The following is a 23,607-nucleotide window of genomic DNA, read 5'->3' on the forward strand; positions in this document are numbered from 1 at the left end:
TAATCATATATTCTTTGGATGTCCACATCACTTTGTACGCACTATTTGCCTACTTCAAAATTTATTGGCATTGGGATACCAATTACCCCCTATCCTTTCGTCAATTCTCCACGAAAATGACCAATGTGCTTACTTTGAGTTATATGCATTTCTTTCTGACATTGGACTGCGAATCTAAGTCCTTCACCTAGCATCGAATTTAACCTATCAGCACTACAACACTCCTACCTTCTTCTGATCCACGGCCTAGTCACGCGTACCACTGGATGTCCTCATAGGCCTTATGTTGAGAAGACGAATCCATCTCTCCTGTCTCCGAGCAATAAATAAATTAAAACATAAGTTCCTATAAGAATCCCTTCCATTCATAATTTACTGGCTGAGTGGGCTTCGACCCAAATGCCAAAAAAAAAAAAAAAAAAAAAAAACAACAACTCGTTCTTGTTGTTCTTGTTGTTGTTGCTACGTGTCAGTTTGCCAGTCCCACTGGAATGTTCGTACCACTGGACACTATGAGCGATATTTTCACATCATTCATAACAGAGACTCGCTGCATAAGGAATGGCATTACCTGCATCGCTCATACTTCAGTCACTTTCATGTTGACAAAGCCAAGGATGTGACAGGATAATGAAAGTAACAGATTTGTTCTAGCCCATTCCAGGATACAAAATGCACTGTAAACACTAGGTCCTGTCAGCAAAGGCATACCATCATCATTTGTAAATGAAAGGGAAAAACGTCAGCTGGTTGTGTAACATATTGCTAGATTTAGCGTTCTGGTTACGTCTGTACCTGCGCACTGTAGTGACTGAATCAAGGATATACAGAAAATTATTTCGGAGGAGGAGATAGAGAATGTAAGTACAGACTTTCTCCAGTAGTGACCGGCTACTTTTTTTTTATTATGTTATGACGCATACCTTAAGAAAACCGAAAACATTATACAGAATTAACTCATCTACATCTCATTTAACAATGAGTAATTAGCAAGAAAAATATTGATTAAAAATCTCTCGTATAATAAAAAAAGGATGGAAGTGGTTAGAGTTTCTCGATGAACTGACAGAGCCAAATCGTTCGACCGATCGTTTCATATTATATTCCCTAATTATATTATTTCCTTAAAGCAGAAAAGGACCGTTTAATAGATCATGTTGAAACAGCTAATGAAGCTGTCACCCGCAACATGCTATGCACAAATTGTTCAACTTACTACATCCAGAACGTCCTAAAATATTCGGCGCTTGGTAGAATCTTCGATATGTAGCCAATTTTTGCAACAGAAGGAACTTAAAGTTGCATACTTCAGAATTAATTAAATGCGCATCTTCTTGCTATTGCAGCAATTTAGTATTTCTTTATGAACATGAATTAAATACGTCAGAATAATGTCTCAGTAACATAGTTCCATAACCTGGAATCAAAACTTAGTCATATATTTCCTTTCTTTAAATACCGTAGTATATATTTCTTCACCTCATAATTCTGACTCAACTATATACAGTACAAAACAGACAAACAGAGTGCTGATATTTCACTTCCGTTCACTTCTGCATCCTTGTAGGAAGACACTTCAGGGCTTCTGTTATAGGAGTAATATAGTTTTCTTTTTATAGATATATCTGCTAAAATTAAATACCATTTTTCGGGTTTCGTGTTCTCTTTTGTTGGTTGGAATCGAACCCGTGATCATGGATCGGACATCGCCACTGATCTCCCGAAGAAGCTAATAATCCAGAGAATGATGAGTACGACCGCTGTAAAATTCAACATTTTTATTTAATAATAATAATAATAATAATAATAATAATAATAATAATAATAATAATAATAATAATGGTGCATGGTATCTGTATAGGCTTAGTGGTGACCTAATGTGGATAAAATGAATGGCGAAGACGTCATAAATACCCAGTCCCCCAGCCAGGGAAGTTACCAGTACGAGGGAGTTGATTCTGAGTATTGAACCGGGGCCATCGGACCAAAGGCAAGCATTCTATCCATTTAGCCACAAAGCCGGACTTTAATTTATCAAACCTCAGGCGACCATCTCCACTGAAATGAAATGGCGTATGGCTTTTAGTGCCGGGAGTGTCCGAGGACAAATTCGCCTCGCCTGGTGCAGGTCTTTAGTGTTGACACCCATAGGCGACCTGCGCGCCATGATGAGGATGAAATGATGATGAAGACGACAACATCCACACAGCCCCGTGTCAGCGAAATTAACCAATTATGGTTAAAATTTCCGACTCTGCCGGGAATCGAACCCGGGGCCCCTGTGACCAAAGGCCAGCACGCTAAACATTTAGCTATGGAGTTGAGTATTGACATTAGCAGAGGCCAGGGCAGCAGCTTTGACAACATACAGGCTTCTCCATTGGCTATTGTCTGCAGCTCAAAACGCTTAAGGCTTGACGTTCACTAAACCAACCGTCGAAAAGGGGTAACCTAAGTCTAGTGGTAGCCCTCGTCTTGTTCCCGGCATGAGCCAATGACAAAGTGAGATGATTCGTCTATAGTTTACTATTTCATGTCTAATATTAACTACATTATTATTTTTACTGGAGCCTCCGTGGCTCAGGCGGCAGCGCACCGGCCTCTCACCGCTGGGTTCCGTGGTTCAAATCCACGTCACTCCGTGTGAGATTTGTGCTGGACGAAGCGGAGGCGGCACAGGTTTCTCTCCGTGTACTCCGGTTGTCCCTGTCATCTTTCATTCCAGCAACACTCTCCAATATCATTTCATTGCATTAATCATTGTCCCAGAGGAGTGCGACAGGTCTCGGCAGCCGGCACAATTCCCATCCTCGCCGCTAGAAGGGGGATTCATTCTTTCATTCCCGACCCGGTCAAATCACTGGAAACAGGCTGTGGATTTCCATTGTCTTTACTGATATACCAGGTGTATCAGCTGCGCCTGTTTATTCCTAAACATACGCAACATGCTTTCTCATGACAGAACGCAGGTCATCCTGCTCTTCAAGAAAGGTGACTGTATAAATATTGAGAACTATAGGCCCATCAGTCAAGCCGTGAGTTCGGAATAATTACAAATAGACTTACATAGGGTTTGGGTCATGTAGATGTGAGCTGTGAGAGAGTGGGTTCGAGGCCCGCTATCGGTAGCCCTGAAGCTGGTTCTCCGTGTTTTCCCATTTTTACTCCAGGACATTTCCGGGTTAACTAAGACCAAAGTCACTTCTTTTTTAGTCCTAGCCTTTTCCTATTTCACTGAGCAAATGGGCGTGTGGCTTGGGTCTCGTAGGTATCATCTTGCGTTCTGGGGATAGTAGATTCAAAAACCTACAGTCGCCATTTTGAAGATGATTTTCCGTGGTTTTCCATTTTCACACCAGGCTAGTGCTGGAACTGTACCTTATTAGAGGCCACGGCCGCTTCCTTCCCATTCCTAGCCCTTCGCCACCGTCACTATAAGACCTATCTGTGTCGGTGCGACGTAAAGCAAAGTTGTGAATAATAATAATAATAATAATAATAATAATAATAATAATAATAATTTCCTATTCCATCGCCGTCTTAAAATCTATGTCGGCGCCACATAAAACAAATGGTAAAAGAAAAAAAGCATTGAAACCGCTACCGATCGACAAGAATGGAATTTACAGTGCACTAAGGCGGGATGAACTGTAGGAAGAAGAATGAACAGTGGATGGAAAAGCAGGTTTTGCTTCGTACAATAAAAGTAAGAAAATGAAGATACAAACAATGTCAATATTTATTTTACAGCTTTACGATATAATTTACATAGATTCAGAAAACTTGTTATTATGCAGTTGCTACAGGCTGTGTGGCTCTGTGAATGTCTATCTGCCTTTTTTTTTAGAGGCCTCACCTTATTCACCGCTCTAATTGGCTCACTATATCGGCAAGAATTGCATTTTATCTTCGCGGTTCCGAACGTGCTTGTTAAAATACTGGCTGGAGAGGCCAGCGTGGCTGCGGGATACAGAAATAAGTTGCGAAATTGAATTTCAGGACCACTCTACTCCAGCCATAGTAATATAATGGAATTCTTCCTATTAACGTTGCTCCATGAAGAGCGCGACGATCAGCATTTCCAATATTTATGCCTCCCAGTTGCATCGCGCAGTAGAGGTCGGTACAACACTTTGTACAATATTGTAGTGTGCGCACATTTGCTGGGCTGGTGGACGACCCCCTCTCACTCACGTAGCAGGTGAAAGCATTGTGTAGACTAGTTCATAATATTGTACTAAGTGCGTCACGCTTAATGAAAATATTAATCTCGAAAAAAATCTGTCCATACACATTGTTCTTTCATCTGCAAACATTTTGTACCTTTTATGAGTCTCCATGATTCAGGCAGCAGCGCGGTGGCCTCTCACAGCTGGGTTCTGTAGTTCAAATCCCGGTCACTCCATGTGAGATTTGTGCTGGAGAAAGCTGAGGTGGGACAGGTTTTTCTCAGGGTACTCCTGTTTTCCCTGTCGTCTTTCATTCCATCGAAACTCTCCAATATCATTTCATTTCATCTGTCCTTCAATAATCATTGCCTCAGAGGAGTGCGACAGGCTTCGGCAGCCGGCAAAATTCCTATCCTCGCCGCTAGATGGGGGTTCATTCATTCCATTCCTGACCCGGTCGAATGACTGGGAACAGGCTGTGGATTTTCATCTTGGGAAAATATGTAGGCGGTTAAGTCCATAAGCGTGGAATCATTGTACTCCGGTTTCCTTGTCATCTTTCATTCCAACAACACTCTCCAATATCATTTCATCTGTCAGTCATTAATCATTGCCCCAGAGGAGTGAGACAGGCTTCGGCTGCCGGCATAGTTCCTATCGTCGCCGCTAGATGGGGACTTCATTTATTCATTCATTCATTCATTCATTCCTGACCAATCAATCAATCAATCAATCAATCAATCAATCAATCAATCCTGATATGCATTTAGGGCAGTCGCCCAGGTGGCAGATTCCCTATCTGTTGTTTTCCTAGCCTTTTCCTAAATGATTTCAAAGAAATGGTGTGGATTTTAATTTCGCTGTTATAAACATGTCCTTTGTTCACACTTCTCTCTGTTATAAATCTGTCCACTTCCTCCACAAACGTTTATGTCTTCTGATGTATATTGTTATCTTCTGTGCCCTTACGTGCGACGAATATAGCAATATGCATGGATAAAATGCCATATTCAGCCTTGTATTGTCCATAAAATTTATCAAAACTTTGAAATATTCAACGTCAATGCGTTTGTATGTTTCCGGTGTCCACATTTGCAGATGACAACAGTGAACTGTAGATCAATCCGCCATTGATCTATCAAACTATGACATGCCCTTTTAAAGTCAGTTATTGTGACAGCATATTTCGTTTGAAGTGAGCTGTTCCTCATTATGTGTTAGTCACGTAATGCAAAATTAACTTGAAATGCCATTTACTTCTTATGCACTTATTAGTTTCCTAAAGGAGTTCAGACACGATTATAACAGTCTCCAGTATGCTGTCGTTAATATCTTCTAATACACTGGGTATGTACTTCTGGGTGGAGATGGTTTGTACTCATTTTGATTCGACAGTTCCTGTTTCTCTCGAGCTGAAAGTCTTGTACTGTTTTAACAGCCACTTTCATGTGCAGGCTCTTCGTCTCTTTCAAAATCAGTATATCTATTCAGCGTATCGTGATGTATTACTATGTAACCTCCATTATAATTCCGGTTTATTATGTTACATAACATATGTCTCTAGTATTTTGACAATATTCTTGGGATTAATTCTCCTCATGACGTCAGTGTACAAAGTTGACAGTGTAATCCTCAACCGAGCACTCCAAGAACCGCAATCGCTGTACTTGTCAGTGTGGATACATACAGGCATGGAAATAAGTATTCATAGGCACTGCAGTGTAGAGAAGTAAACTTTATTTTTGCCGCTATGAAAACAAAAATGGTCATTGGATTTGTAACATACTGTACACGTTGTTCATTCACAACTATAGCTTCACAGGTAGAAAAACAAGCATTTACAAAATATAATACAGAAACATACTGCTAAGCGCTATTTTGCACTGCGAAATAAATATTCATACACTGACTGAAAATATAACTTACAATAAAACCATAACTTCGTATGCTTATCACACCTATGTATCACCTCTCTCAACCTCTTTGACACGGAATGGACCAATCTTCTTGTAGTCTCTGACTTTATACTTTGCCATTCCCGTTACAGACATTCTTTCAAAGCTATCTTACTATGAATTTAGTGTTTTCTCACCGAGATCGATAGTTGCAGTCACGTAAGTGCGGCCAGTATCCAGTATTCGGGAGATAGTAGGTTCGAACCCCACTGTCGGCAGCCCTGAAGATGGTTTTCCGTGGTTTCCATTTTCACACCAGGAAAATGCTGGGGCTGTACCTTAATTAAGGCCACGGCCGCTTCCTTCCCACTCCTAGCCCTTCCCTGTCCCATCGTCGCCATAAGACCTATCTGTGCCGGTGCGACGTAAAGCAACTAGCAAAAAAAAAAAAAAGTGTTTTCTCACTCTTGCTTCAAATTCACTCCATATGTGCTCGATTGGGTTCAGGTCCGCACTCCCAGCGGAAGTTCTGAAAGTGTGTAAAGTGTGGTACAGCAACCACAGGCGTAAAATTCCCGCTATAGGTTTAATTGAAAAACGAACTATGGTTAGTGAAACATCAAGAGAATTCGTCTCGGCTCGCATGACTGAGTGCTCACTCCCCTCCAGAGATTACAAGTTACTTGGGAACTTTCTTACATTCATTCCAGAGCGAGTTTACTCCAGAGATTTACACCTACTGTGATAGTTGCCCAGCAGTTCCAGAGCGTATTCCCATGTAGGCCTACATAAAGTTAGTAAGGATAACTTTACTGGACGGTGAAGCCGTATTCTCTGCTCGAGTATTCACTAATCCATACGTTCTACCCTATAATTTACTTTATATTATTGAAGGTCACAAAATCGGGTGGTAAGAGTGGTGGTGATGGTGGTGGTAAAGATAAAATATCCTAATCATATGACCTCGCCTAGATATCATCAGGCATATTGAAAGAAAGAAAGCTTTTTGTTCAAACATAACTGTTGATGGACTCTGAACCACTAGGATTTGACTTGTCATATCAGAAATCCCTCACACATCGGGCGGGATTCCAACTGCGGCCGCAATGCTGAGAAGCCAACGACGACATCAGTCAATTTTCAGACCGTCTGGCGTAGTAATATTTAGGTTGCCTGCGTGCATATTTCTTACGTTCCATTTTAGTGTAGTCAATGAGTGAAATACCTGAACTTAAACAACAAACGACCATCTTTTTCTACCGAAGGAGTTGGCCGTGCGGTTAGGGGTGCGCAGCTTTGAGCTTGCATTCGGGTGATAGTGGGTTCGAACCCCACTGTCAGCAGCCCTTGTTTCCCATCTTCACACCAGGCAAATGCTGGGGCTGCGCCTTAATTAAGGCTACGGCCGCTTTCTTCCCATTCCTAGCCCTTTCCTATTCCATCGTCGCCATAAGACGTCGGTGCGACGGAAAGCAACTTCTTCTTATTTCGTGGTCATTTGCAAACAATCATCATTGATCTGCATTTAGGACTGTCGCCCACGTGCCATATTCCCGTAACAATTGCTTACCTAGTCTTTTCTTGAATGATTTCAAAGAATTTGGAAATTTATGCAAGATCTCTTCTTGGTAAATTATTCTAATCCCTAATATCTATTTCTTTCTATAAATTTATGTTTGCCCCAATTTATCCTTTTGAATTCCAACTTTACCTTCATATAATTATTTCTTCTACCTTTCATAGCTCCATTCAAGCTTATTTATTCGTCTAATTACGTTATTCCATGCTATCTCACCGCTGACAGCTCGAGGACACCCCGCTTAGCCGAGCAGCTTGCCTCCTTTCTCCCAAGTCTTCCCAGCATAAAGTTTGCAACATTTTGTAACACTCCTATTTTTTCAGAAAGTGCTCGTAGCAAATCGTGCTGTGTTTGCTTGTATTTCTTCCATTTCTGGAATCAAGTAACTTAATCCTGGTGAGGATTCCATACACTTGAACCATAATCTAATTTGGCCCTTCCCTCTCCTATAAATCTTTACTACAACCCCTAAATATACTCATAACCATATGGAGATCTTTGCTTATATGAACACTTAGGTATTCATATCGATCCTAATGAGGTACTTCTACCACATCAGCACAGTAATTAAAACTGAGCTGACTTTCCCTCTTGGTAAAACTTACATCCTTACGTTTCACCCCATTTACCATCATACCATTTTCCGCTGTCCATCTCACTACATTGTCGAGATATTTTAGCAGTTGGACACAATCCTGTAATTTATTTTTTACTCTATATAGTATAACATCCGCAAAAAGCCTTTATATGTGATTACATTTCTTTACTGGTATTTCTATTTATTTAATTTATTTATTTATTATTTATTTTTTATTTATATATATAATTCGCTGGGGCCATCAAGGACCACGTTAAGTCTTGTTGCATTTGACACTGAACTTGGCCTTCTTTAGAGCCCAAATTTCCCTCATTCTTTGTGAGTGGGCCTGCTTACGCTCCTCTCTCCAAGGGGCACCGTGTCTTCTCTGAGTTGCTCGTCTCGGTTTAGCCCGTTCGTCAATATTTTCTTGCGGAAGAGATCTCTGTTAAGGGCGTCTTCAGCTGAGATATGTAGCATTTGCAGGACTTCTTTGGTATTTCTAAACCAGGGAATTGTGGTTTTGGGGTTTAAATAAAAAAAGTGAAAGATTTTAGTTAACTTTCTTCCGTCCGTTCCTTTCAGATGGCCGTAAAATTGTGCACGTCTTTTTCTAATTGACCGAGCTCGATAGCTGCAGTCGCTTAAGTGCGGCCAGTATCGAGTATTCGGGAGATAGTAGGTTCGAATCCCACTGTCGGCAGTCCTGAAGATGGTTTTCCGTGGTTTCCCATTTTCACACCAGGCAAATGCTGGGGCTGTACCTTAAGTAAGGCCACGGCCGCTTCCTTCCCACTCCTAGCCCTTCCCTGTCCCATCGTCGCCATAAGACCTATCTGTGTCGGTGCCACATAAAGCAACTAGCAAAAAAAAATTTTTTCTGATTGTGTCGGTAATTTTCTCTATTTTGCTGTAGACTTCCTCGTTGGATCTTTTTTGATGGATCCCATTTCTGTACTTTGGTCCCAAGATTCCTCTCACAATTTTGCGTTCTTTTTCTCCAGTTCTTCAAGGAGTCCTTTGTTGGCATTTAGATACACGGTTTCGGCTGCATATAGAACTACTGGCTTCAGAACTGTTTCATAGTGACGTATCTTGGTGTTTTGGGAAAGGCATTTTTTGTTGTAGATTGTGCGGGATGTTTGGTAGGCTATTTCCAGTTTGCGTACTCGCTCCTGAAGTGCTTCTTTGTCCAGACCATTTTTCACGATCTCACCCAGGTATTTGAATTTGTCTACTCGGGTGATGTCCCCGTATTTTGTATGGAGTTTTGGTGGAGCCTCTTTGATGTTAGTCATTACTTCTGTTTTCTCAAACGATATCTGTGAGACCAGTTTGTTCGGCAATTTCAAATTTAAAATTTCAACTTGAGCTCTAGCGGTTTCTATGTCGTTTGAGAGAACAGCAATATCATCGGCAAATGCTAAGCAGTCTGTTGCGATCCCCTTGGATTTGGTTCCTATTCTTAATGGACTGTAGTTGGTTTCCTGTAATCTCACCCGCCAGGATCTGATGATCTTTTCAAGAACACAGTTGAAGAGTATCGGGGATAGCCCATCACATTGTCGGACTCCTGTTTTGATGTCAAAGGAATGCGAGAGACATCCGTGGAACTTCACCTTGGATTTTGTATCGGTCAGGGTGGCTCTAATTAATGCCAGCAGTTTCAAATCAACTCCAAATTCATTTACGATGTTTAGAAGGACTTCCCGGTCAATGGAGTCGTACTCTTTCTTGAAGTCCACAAAGACAGACACATACTGCTTGGACCTTAGTGTACAATATCTGATGATCGTTTTGAGATTTTGGATCTGTTCAGCTGTCAAGCGACCTTTTCTGAACCGTCCTTGGTATTCACCTATTTGATGTTCGACTTGTGCTTCCAAACGCTCCAGGATGGCAAGTGATAGAATTTTGTAAGTCACGGGTAGCAAAGATATTCCTCTGTAGTTGTTGATGTTCTTCATGCTGCCTTTTTTGTGCACTGGAAAATGACACGCACATATACATGAATTTTATTAACATTATTAAACAAAACGTTTACAAATAAAAACGGGTAACGAACCCGAGAAATTAAAATGGTATTTTTTGCATGGAATATGTTTGAATGACATTTTATTTAATTTTGCTTGCCTCGTTAAGTCCCTAGTTCTTTGCCCGAGGGCTCAATTTATAACCGTTCACGATATGCGATAGTAATACCCGATACACTAGTAATTGGCCTAAATTACATACAGGGTGAAGCGTAATTCGCGCACTCGGGCGTCGCAGCGCGACTCCTCACATGGCAGCAATAAAAAAAATGTCTCTTACAAATTTTCGTCTTGCGAGTATATCCGGCAGAAAAACGACGTTGAAGAGTAGCAATCTGGCAACACCGTAACGACATGTAGGGGTAACTACCTCTGTCAGCAGAAGTTAATCGTACTGTACAGTTGGTGCAGTGGATAGAGTTTTGGGTTAGCATGCAGGAGGTCGAGTGGTCGATCCTGGGTTGAGGCGTTTGTTTTTTATTTCGTAAATGTAGTCCAGGTGGTATGGTATCTGACATCTTAATCGTCAACAGCGATTGCAGTGGGTCCTCTAGAAACCATTTGCACTTACATACTACGATCCTAGAAATGGACGAACAGTCGTTTTCATTGGTCAGCTTTGAAAGGCGCCCTTCCCACGTCGTGGGCGTGAATTTATTCGCACCACTTCATCTACTAGATGCGAAACCTGTTTGTTTCAGCTGTCTATTTCTTATTAGTCTAACCAGGTATTTGTTGTTTCAGCGTTACAAAATGTTGTCAATGTAGGATGCATGTGACCTCAGAAACGGTGTCTTACTGTATTACAGTAGGTAACGTCAGATGGAAATTAGCAAATAAAAATGTGCCTCAACCCAGGATCGAACCATCGACCTCCTGCATGCCAACCAAAAACTCTAACCACTGCACCAACTGTACAGCACGACAAGAACGTGCTGACAGCGGTAGGTACCCTACATATGGTTACAGTGTTGCCAGATTGCTACTCTTCAACGTCCGTTTTCTACCGGATATACTCGCAAGACGAAAATTTGTAAGACATTTTTTATTGCTGGCATGTGAGGAGTCGCGCTGCGACGCCCGAGTGCGCGAATTACGCTTCACCCTGTATATACACTTTGATCGCTCGGACACAAATATATAAAAAACACTTGTCCAGGACTGCGTCTGAATTACCCTTCCAAAATAATCACATATTCTAATTATATAGGTCCGAACCCATGATCACGCATAAGGTCAGAACTTTTTTCCCAAAATAGCCATCGGGCTATGTCTCCCCGTTACCAAACAAAAGACAACATCACAACAAAATACACTAGACACAACAATACAAATCACAAGCTAAATAAATTAACCACACCTGCAAAATAAAGCGCACATATTGTAAACACTGAAGTTGATAGAGGTGTCGGGTCAAGAAACAAACATATCCGGGCACGGGTATCGCATATCTCACATATAGACACAGCACATAGCAGTAGCATTTGACATGCCAGGGAAATTAGCTGGTTGGCAACACATCAACTAACTGGGCTCTGTGGACAGGAAATTCACGAAGATTGGGGGATCATTTGTAACAACTTTCACTTCTTTCTGCCCTCAGCGTACAGCTGAGTCAATGAGGCTTTTACCCGGGAGGAACAATAACACGTCGGCCCTGGCCAACATTCTCAGTGCTTCAGAATGGCACGCAGTTCTGACCAGTAAAATACAGCCCACAGCCTTACATAATCTCCCATAAGGTAGGCTCGCTTATTAACTCATCAATATCATAGCTCCAAATCTAACATAGTGGCTTTCATTGCCTATTTCTTGTCATCTCAGCCCCGTAAATATCCATAGGCAATTCTCTGGCCTCATATATAAATAATACTCCGACGACCGGTATATTCATGAATTTGCCTACCACCACACTTAAAGATCCTATTCTACTTTAGACGTTGAAAGGTCTACTCGTTGCGTCTTCTCACAGATGAAATTCATGCGTCATGCAATGAAACATCCTAACATAGACTGTCTGCAGCCTAGTCCTCATTAACATTACGACGCTGATGGCGTACAGCCCATTAGGTTTTTATGAAGAATCTGCCCATACAGCTCTATCTAAAATCAACACACACTGGAATAAAATACAAATAACTATAACACACACCTATATCTAACCTATTCTCTCCCTTATTATCATCTAAATATATACAACACTTAGCTCGGAGACTTGCATGCAAGCAGCCCTGAACGTATTTAAATTCACTAAAATTAGCAAAACAAATGCCACTCTGGTTTACATTTAAAGATAAATTTACTTGTTTAGATCGGCCCTACACTAGTGCATCTAGATATCACTTCACATGCTTATAGAACAAAAGGACTTAACTTGGCAGCAACCTTTCCATGAACGGCGAATCACATAACCGGTGTGGCATGCGTGCTTATCCCATGACTACGGTACACATCATAGGGATGAGGGTCCTCTTGTCGACTCCTGGATACTTCATTGTTGCTGTCTCCCTGATGTCGGTCGTATCTGGAACTGTTAAATTACAACAATCTACTTCTCCGCTTTGCGTGTCTAATGCACGATCGCAACCTTAGTACTGGCTATTATTTGACTGTATCCTCCGCACAGATATGTGTCCGATCCTTGCGGCACTATATTAAGGGACTTGGCCCGGTTGCAATCAGTCCTTGTCAACGGTTATATTTTAAACGACTCGCACACGTTAATTACACAATTCGCGTACGCGTTAGATATTATTTGTAAATGCATACTGTCACTAGCTCTTGTGAGCTAAATCACAGCGATTCTATTTCAGTTTATCAAACAATTGTCTTGTCGGCTCGCGAATCACGACACGTCACACTTGGCGTTGACCAATGGTATACAGGCGGCCTTATAATCCCAAGAATGCGTCTTCAAACCCGGCAGAAGAAGTCTGACTTTTGACGGCGAAACACATGCACTCCTTCTAGAAAAACTTAAAACCCTAAGTGGGCTTATGGCTCAATGATACAGAGGCTAAGCCTATTCTACACCGGGGTGACTAAATGAGAAACATTAAATACCAAAAGAGTGTTAAAAATTTTAGAGGTTCAGAAACGTTAGCCATCCTATACAAAGTCAGCAGAGTATAATCACTCTTTGTTCCCTTACATTACATATTTCCCAGTAGGGAATAGAACAGAGTCCTTAGACTGGCCAAAAAAATCTATATTTAAACCACCAGATTTAGAATTTTAGAAATCACAAGTTTACATTTCCCCTCAAGCTGTCTGCAGGAGCTATCACATGTTACAGTAATTCTGCCATTACGTTGCTTTGCTGGGCCTTCCGAAAGCCGCACAGTGCGTAATTTCAGGAATCTAGTCGGCCAAAAATCGTATCTCGGAAACTAATTGACCGATTTACATAAAACTTAGTATGCAACTGCTATTATTGGTGATAATTAACTGCGTGGTCAATCAAGTACAAAGAACAAATTACTACGCCAGGAATAGAATTGATAATCTTTGTAATTTTAATCATTTTTCGTTATAGCTTTAAGAAATTAAATAGATGTTAATAGTGGGACATGATGTTTAGAATGTTTAAAAACAGATACAGGAATACATGTACTTGCCAAACAATCGCTATCATCACTTTCATTATCTCCTTCGGCAGAACCAGATACAGGAGGCTCAGACAGTAAGTTGAGCACTTCTCGTGAAAGCGGAATCAACTTCCTCCTCCTTGATTTCCCTAAGCTGGTAATATAAGGATCCGATGATATATGCAGCCTATGGAAAACGTCAGTATTTGTGTCTTTCTGGAAGGTTTCCTATTATCTTTATTCCTGATCTCCTGGGCTTCCTCAGAGAGGTGCCCAATAGGTATAATACAGTGCCATGACCCAAGAGGTTCTGCAAAGTTACAGGCATGTAGTACGATTTGTACTTTTTGTAAGTACAATTGTATATTTGCCTTTGCGTACATGCCAAATGTCACTTTATCAATGGCATACCCACACGAAAAATTTTCTATTTTGGATATATCCTCGGAACAATCCTCACAGCCTAAATGTTCACTTACAACATTCGCAATATCATCGTTCCGCTTACATTACCTGCTGTTCCTGAACAGCTCGAAAACCAACCTCCGGGTTACAGAGTACATGGCTTCTGAAAAAAGTTAATTACTCCTATGGTCGCGCCTGGTCGCAGCAAAAAGTCGCAGTTTTCTATTTACTAAAGTATGGGTAACTCCTCCAAAAGACTTTCGTTGCGGAAATCAAAGGCAATCCATTTTGAAAGTCAGCTCAAATTTGTAAAATTAGATTGCGCTTGGACACCGTGTACCTGAATTTTAAGTGCATGTTTCGGACAACAATATAGTAATTTTCAGAAAATACTACATACTATCTAAAAATGCATACCTTCGTCTAATATAACCACATTGCAAACTAAAGAAATATTTAGTTCTCATGTCTTTACTGAGCGCTCACATAATAACAACTCCGCGCTCGCCTCGCCAGAATATGATGCCCTAACGGAGGAGAGACACTTTAGGCCTTCGGTGAGATTAGATAATCAGACAACGTGACTTTTCAATACTTAATTGCTGTACCCAAGAGTCTTACAAACACGACTCACAGAAAATGCGCACCAAAGACGAGGGTTGAAAATATTATTTTTGGCCGGCTGGATGCTAGAAATTACCCACTGTGCGCCGCCTACCCCCTTAGAACACGCCATGCTCGAATAACTGGAACAAGATGATGACAATACGGCCCTAAAGCGCCCAGCTTTTATAGTATTTTTGAGGGGAAGATTCCAGAAATCTTTACTGATGGGCTGAATTCTTGTACACAGCCCCGATTTTGATTGACTAGGGAAAATATTTACAAAATTCTGATAGGTTGATTGATATTGGAGAAGGAAGCAGCAGAAGTGTTGACAACCTTGATACATGAATAAAACAGTCCTCAAAAAGGTTATCCAACTGTGACAATAAGCATTTCTTAATAAATTAATTATAGTTCGACCCGCTAGGGGGAGCAATTAAACGGATGATGGAGGCATCTAACGGTTGAAAACACAAGTATCTTGCATAACATCAGTTCAGGCTAGATTACCTCGATGGCCTTATAGAAGGCGCACAGTTTAACTGGCCGGAAAAGTGTACGCCCGGTACAATTATTATTATTATTATTATTATTATTATTATTATTATTATTATTATTATTATTATTATTATTTCATTTCACGCCCCACTAACTAGTAGCACGAATTTCGGAGGCGATGGGGTGCAGAAAAGTTTGTCCTGCAGGAGTTGCGTTACGTGGTGATATCTCTATGGACACAATGTCCATGTATTCCAAGACCTTGAAAAGCCATCCGACTAAGTGGGCATCGAATCTGCCAACTTGTTCTCAGAAAGTCAACGCTCTGTCGTATAAAATATTCAGCTTGACGAAATCTGATGGTAATTATGACACAAACAAAATTATCCCTGCTTGAGGCTGACTGAAGTCAACTTGGAACAAGAATTGACTCTTTTCATCGCTGAGACGGATGCACGACGAGTATCGAACCAGGAGTATCGAATATGTTTCAGAATTCATGTGACTGGGGTGTCAACAGGGTGGGGGATGGACAGGCCAATAAGACGCAGTGCAGTAGAGTTAAGAATCAGCAACCCCTTGCCTCCCTCCACACAACAATCCGTATAAAGTTTGTTAAACGGGCTGCCAAGACAAGTCTGCGGACGAACACAGTTCTTGTTTATCTCACTTCACTACGTTAGAAATTAATACCCGGAAGTCGAATGTGCGCGTCCGACCACCATTCTGTAGAGCAAATGCTCATAAACTCTGTCCAATTATTAGAATGTATCATATATTCGAAAACTTCATTCTGCAAAGATTGACCTTGCTTTGGCGTTTAGTAAATTTATTCTTGGCATGCGTAAGAAATTTTGTCTCTGCTCACTATGATTCGAGTACATTTTATTGATGAGTAAAATGAGTTTGTACAGGTCTGTGTTATATTAATGTACTAATTTACATCCTTGGTCTGTGTTAGTATGGACACAGTATGCCAGATCAACGCACATGTGTGTTTAAGAATGAAAAGTCACGTTCCATTCGTTTGCATTCCACATGAAACTGGTGATCTCGTGCATGTGATCATGATATCACCAGTCACGAAACACTACACATTTGGTTTGATCTCCAATTAATTTTGTAACTTTTAAGAAATGAATTAACATTCGCGTGCCTCAGGCAGACCCTCCAACGAGTTGACCGTGCAGTTAGGGTCACGCAGCTGTGAGCTTGCATTCGGGAGATAGTGGGTTCGAATCCCACCGCCGGCAACCCTGAAGATGGTTTTCCGTGGTTTTCTCATTTCCACATCAGGCGAATGCTAGGGCTGTACCTTAATTAAGGCCATGGCCGCTACCTTCCCAATCCTTGCCCCTTTTCCAGTCATTCCGTCTCCAAAAAGCAACAAAACACTGCTTCCCTCTATGTTCAACAGTATTGTCAATCCTATAATTTACCAAGGGAGGGGCTCAATAAATTTCCAAATCCTTTCTAATTACTTAAGAAAAGGTGACTGTCCTAAAAGGAGATCAGCAGTGATTGATTGATTGATTGATTGATTGATTGATTGATTGATTGATTGATTGATTGATTGATTGATTGATTGATTGATTGATTGATTGATTGATTGATTGATTGATTGATTGATTGATTGATTGATTGATTGATTGATTGATTGATTGATTGATTGATTGATTGATTGATTGATTGATTGATTGATTGATTGATTGATTGATTGATTGATTGATTGATTGATTGATTGATTGATTGATTGATTGATTGATTGATTGATTGATATACAAATTATTTGCAATATATGGACATGATTCCTTTATCCTCTGAAAGCAGCTTCAGATAAAAGTGGAATATCTCCAAAATGACCAAAAATGAACTTGAATCCCGTGCGCTCTAAACGCCTCGTATACGTTATAATTAATGCTTTCGGCAGATCGGAGAGCAATAATGTGTAGAATTGACGGGGTCAACCCTAAAACATATTACTTCCTTGTTAATAATATATGAACTAGTGAAGAATTTCCAGACATCCTAGAAACTTGAAACTCGATACCGCAGAACATATAAACCGGAATCCGTAGAAAAATCGGAAATTCTGAAAACTTACGGAGGGGAGCGAGCTGTGGAGCGAGCTCGAAAATAGGGTACAGTTGCATAAGAAGTATCGGTAAACATTTTTTCACCCAGTGAGAAACACTTTTCCAAAGCGATTATGAATAGTTTTCATGGGCTGAAAAGTTTCTTACGAATATACATTAATTTTAATATCAAATCTTCCCCCAGAGGTGTTCCGGCACCTGGTAGACAGGTTTTGAGCGATGTTAAAATGGACAGAATATCAGAGGAACCTTTAGAAGTTGGTTTGGAGTAGGTGTCAGGTCACTTTAGATCGAATCATCATCATCATCATCATCATCATCATAGGTTGTTCTGCCATCCGCCAGGTCCAATCATGGCTGTGACCTCCACATCTCTCGATCTTGTGACCTTTCCTTAACTTCTGCATAATCTTCCTTTCTTTTTCTAATGCTGTGTTATAACTGGTATCGTCTCCTTCCCCGTCCTCGTTTTCCTTTTATCATGCCTTCAATTGCTACTCGTAGTAAAGTGTTGTGTCTTAGATTATGCCCTATCCAGTTTTTCTTCCTATTTTGAATTACGGTCAGCATGCTCCTCACTTCCCCCACTCTCTTCAGAACTTCCTCATTTGATATTTTATCTTCCCACTTTACACCTTCAATTCTTCGCCAAATCCACATCTCAAGTGCCTCTATGCTTCTCTGTTCTTCCTTCCTTAATGTCCATGTTTCAGCGCCATCGTTGAACTTGTATCTTGAAACACACACGGGTATCACTAGTATTATCATATGGAGACTAAAATGATAACGGGAGAAGACTGGCACACCTTATAACTACTGCTCAATGTCACAAAGACCATAGTTGAAAAACATAATCCACATCTGATAATTAAAAAACATAAATTAATATCTCTGTAGCAGAGCAAGCATCTAAAACATATACCACATTATAAAACTAATTATCGCACCTATCTTCAGCAGTTCGGCAGTGCAGGTGGCTCAGGTAATGATTCGCGGCTGGAGTAGAAGTATGAATACTGTGATCATGTAAAAGGACAGGCTCTTTAGTGAGTAAACTATGTCACATTATAATGGTCCAGTGTGTCAAGTGCCACTAGTTAACAGAATATGTATGGCCCAGAGGAATGGCATTATAAAAAGCAAAGTTAACTCCCCAGCCAATATTCAGTAGGAGACTGTTCCATTCGCCGAGAAGTAACTCCCCTAGATTGCGCATCATCATGCAGTCATCCGCCCACAGCCCGCTTTGAGACAGACAGTGCATCCAAGTATTGAGAGCAGTAAATTTTATACTACGAAACTAATGTATGAGACATGAAAGATCAGAATTTGAAATTCCTCCTCACTTTGTTACACAGAATTCTTCGGTATGATTAACATGAAAAACGGATGGACACAGGAAATTAAACATAGGCTATAAAATCATAAATAGTTTTCGTAATTCTTCATTATACAGCCGCATAAGATCGGAAATGTTATTTTCTACATTTCTGTCGCGTATTATTTATCGACAGGACCAGTATTAAAGGAGATATTTGAGAATTAATTTTTAGACCTTCCCGTGGACTACATGTTCACTCAACGTGAATAAACTTGTTTATAGCCTAGATTGTAGTGCCTCCTTCCCCGTTAAGCCGTTGAAGCATGCACATACATTTAGATAGACAGACGGACATGACAAGAATTTAAAAAAATGCATTTTCTTCTTTTTGTGGGCATGGCCGATATATAAATACCAACTTCGAAAATTCTGACCAAAGTACAGCAAAACCCTTGTTTTATTCATACAGATTAAGTCCCCGGCGAGTGTGTCTGTGTTTGTGCGGGCTAATCTCAAGGATCACCGAACAGATTTTGATGAGGGTCTTTTAAATACTATTGGCTTCGCGTCCCACTACATGTTAACAGTTTCCAGAGACACCGAGGGGCCAGAATTTTGTCCCGCAGGAGTTGTTTTACATTCCAGTAAATCTACCGATACGAGGCTGACGTATTTGAGCTCCTTCAAATACCATCGATCTGAACCGGGATCGAACTCGCCAGCTTGAGCTTAGGAGGCAAGCGCTCTACCGTCTGAGCTGTTCATTGATATGGTTTTCTAAATCGTTGATAGAGCATTTTTTACAATATTGGCCTGACGTTGCAGGTCTTATGGGATAAGAAAGGGGTAAGAGTGAGAAGGGTCTTGGCTTTAATTGACGAAATTGCCTGGTGTGAAAATGTAAAAGCACGGAAAACCATCTTCAGGGCTGCCGACAGAGCTCCCGAATGCAAACTCGTAACTGCGCGCCCCTAATCGCACGACCTACTCGTTCGGTGTTGATATACGACGGTCGAGTCATAAGTCATGGGAACTTTTTTTTCTCGCATACGTTTCCAAATGCATATCTTAGATTTTCCGTGTTGTCTCCTGTTCGCGAGAAAAAAAGTAGTTGCCATGGCTTATGACTGGACCTACGTAGCATTTATCGAGGGGGGAGCGGTAGATGAATCTACGACCAAAGAAAGCTCAGTAGTGTGGATTTTAGTGAAGAAAGTCAAAGAAAGAACGACCATACCAGCATCTTGGCTCACGGTGCCTAAACAGACAGACCTTAAGTATGTGTGGAATAATGGTTGTGTATAAATAGCCTATATCTCTCCAACCAAGCCCGTTACGAACACGTAGCCGTCAATAAACGTTGTATTATAGTTTGTAGTAAAATATTAGCCGTAACATTAGTCCGACTGGTGGTCATGATCGTTAAGCCGTCAAGCCTGTATGGTGGTCTGACACCGTGGTTGGCCGGTTCGAGTTCGTTGGTGAAAAAAATGTTCACCATCAGAACGTTGGCCGGCAATTTCTAGTGACTTGATTGCATGGTAACAGTCTGGATTCAGTTTCAAACCACCCCGCACTGTTCATATGGAGTAAATAAATGACGTGTGGCCTCCGGAAAGACCTGGTGCAGGTCTTTCTAGTCGACGCCGTATGGGGCCCTACCTATGATGAATTCTAAGCCTAAGACGGCACAAACACCCAGTTCCTGAGCCACTGGAATTAACCAATTAAGGTTAAAATCCTCGACCTGGCCGGGAATCGAACCCGCGACCCTCTGGACCAAAGGCCAGCACTTTAACCATGTAGCCATGGAGCCGGACTTCATATGGAATGAGGGCATATGATGCTGTTCATGGCAATTCGTCCGTCCGATGGCGACGTTAAGCCAAGAGCAGATCACTTCGTGGTATTCGACAGGAGTAGTGTATGTGCCGACACCGGGTTTCACCCTCTCCACCACATAATCCGACGCGCAGGTCGCTCGTGGGAATCAAATAAAAACTTGCACCAGGTGAGCTGAACATGTCCTAGGACACTCCAGGCACTAAAAGGCATACGATAAATAACAACCTTAAGATTAGGATCCATATTTTGAGATTAATCACGCAATCTGTACCAAAAATAAATTGTTTATTTATCCCAATAGTCGTATTAATATAAAAATGCCCGTAATAGTATCTATATAATTTGGGTGAACAGTTTAGGATTTATCGTCTAGTGAAGGCGTAATAAAGAAGAATGGAGCGAACAAACAGATCCTTCATTTAAAAAATCGCATTGAGCTACCTACATACATCAGAAAGAAAACGCTAATGCCGTCTACAAGGAAATTTTATAAAGCCCTCCATCGTAATTTCAAAACTGCTTGACGTCCTAGTTTCCTAATGTTTATATGATATGGCTCTCTTGTCTCCCATCCACAGCTTAAGACCGGCTCACGCCACTCGTCATTTTGGTGAAATATTCTATTCTTCAGTGTACAGTTCTTTAGTACTCCAGTAGCGTAATTTGCTACTGAATTCAGCGTGGCCTCAATGGTTTTGAAATGAGGTTGCACATCACCACGCTGTATATTGCCTCAGAGAAGGCATATGATGACCCTTAAAGGTGTCGTCAGATCTTCGCTGTCCCTTTAACATATATGACACCTTCAGTCTGCTTACCGTATTGAATATTTATGATGATCGTAAGTATAGAATAGAAATAGCATTTCAAAGATGCCAGTGTCGAACCGAAAGACTGTTGCATAAAGAACGGGGCATAACACAGTGAATATATAACAACACTGTCCTTAAAGGCGCACATGTAGTGTATGTAAGGTGAAATATTATGCCATTAAATCGTTTTAACTTGGAAGTATCACATAGACTGATGGAAACAAACTTTGCTAAGAGTCGTGAATGAAGTACTTTATTGAAAAGAGATAACGATAAAGATTTTCAGTGAGATGTGTTAGCGTTGTGAGAGTCGAAGATATTTATTTCCACACTCAGCATATTCCCATGTCTCATGCTACTTAATATGACAATCTTCCTATCCTGTCCCTATGCCCACACTTGTACTATCTGGTTGCAATTTTTTTAAATACAATGTTTCACAATATTAAAAACCGTTCTTATTGTAAATAAGGATTCTTTAAATAACAACTTACAAATCGATCGTTGTTGGACACTCTTACATGAAGTGACACGTGGACAACATACAGTCGCCACATAAAAAAATGATTGAAACGTCAGCGTTCTGGTGGAGCCTTGTAATACTGTATAAGCTAGCCCGACATATCATAGTATCTCAAAGCAGGTATTCTACTCTGAACCAAGTTAAAATAGCCGTCGCGTTCGAGGTATGAGGAATAAGTATAAAACCTGCCTTCAAGCCACGCTGAAGCAGCGTAATATAGATACTGACAAATGGGAAACGTGTGCCCTGGACAGTGCCACCTGGAGAAGTGCCATCCATCAAGGAGAAGAACTGTTTGAAGCTCACATGCTTGGTATTGCAGCAGAACCACGCACAAGGAGAGAACAGAAAAGTGTTCAGGAGTAAGACTAGTTACAAGCTGGTTCCTCAATATTTGTTTGCCACTATTGTGGTAAAGTGTGTACTTCGCGGACCGGGCTGATCAGCCTTCTAAAGACTCACGGTAGGAAAACTTCACACTCGATCGCGAGTGATTGCCTGAAAATGGTTTTCCGTGGTTTCTCATTTTCACACCAGGCAAATGCTGGGGCTGTACCTTAATTAAGGCCACGGCCGCTTCCTTCCCACTCCTAGCCCTTCCTTGTGCCATCGTCGCCATAAGACCTATCTGTGTCGGTGCGACGTAAAGCAACTAGCGTAATGCGAGTGATTGCCAGTGATGATGATGATTATTAATAATAATAATAATAATAATAATAATAATAATAATAATAATAATAATAATAAGTACAGTAATGACTCCAGTGCAGCACATAACTTAGACTCAGATGTGAGATTATTTATTGAAATAAAATGCATATAAAACAAATAGTTGTAACATACCAGGTATTTTTAAAACTAAAACTACTAAAGAAATTCATATATTTTGACTTTCTTTTACGTACAGAACTAACACATTCTGTCATTACCAGAAATAAAAACAATAGTCTCGTATCATCTACAACACTTACATCCCTATGGAGAACACAAAATCCCAACATTCCTTGAAAACATCAGTTTCTTCTTCATTACATTAAAAGTTTGTATACTTTCTTATTATACTGATTTTGCGTCAATATATGTTTTTACATTATCCTTTAGCCTGTTTCAGTTTAAAGTAAATGTACAACGTTATTGTACTTCATGCATTTTAATTTTATCTTTAGCTCTATATAGAAATGCGATTTCACTTCCGCATCAGTATCAAAAGATACCTGATTCATCAGAATTATCTCCAACTCCATGGTATTTTACACAGTTCTATGGAACGCTAAATTATAAATATATAAAAGTTACAGAATGCCAAGTATACAAACCAAATGCTACATTTCTGATTTCAAAAATCTCAAAATTATTACCCCTAAATTATGTTATTGAACAAATATTTTGTCCGTGATATACAATATTTCTCTCCAGTCTAATTAGGTGGATAGTTTTCAACAAATTTTCCTTCTATCCTTGGTACACTTTACCACTAGTCTGATTAGGTAGGTGATTCTCGACATTGTTTTCCATATATGAAAAATGAAAATGAAAATCCACAGCCTGTTTCCAGTCATTCGACCGGGTCAGGAATGGAATGAATGAAGCCCCTATGTAGCGGCGAGGATAGGAATCGTGCCGGCTGCCGAAGCCTGTCGCACTCCTCTGGGGCAATGATT

This window comes from Anabrus simplex, chromosome 4 (genome assembly GCF_040414725.1).
Source record: "Anabrus simplex isolate iqAnaSimp1 chromosome 4, ASM4041472v1, whole genome shotgun sequence".
Classification (NCBI taxonomy): Eukaryota; Metazoa; Arthropoda; class Insecta; order Orthoptera; family Tettigoniidae; genus Anabrus; species Anabrus simplex.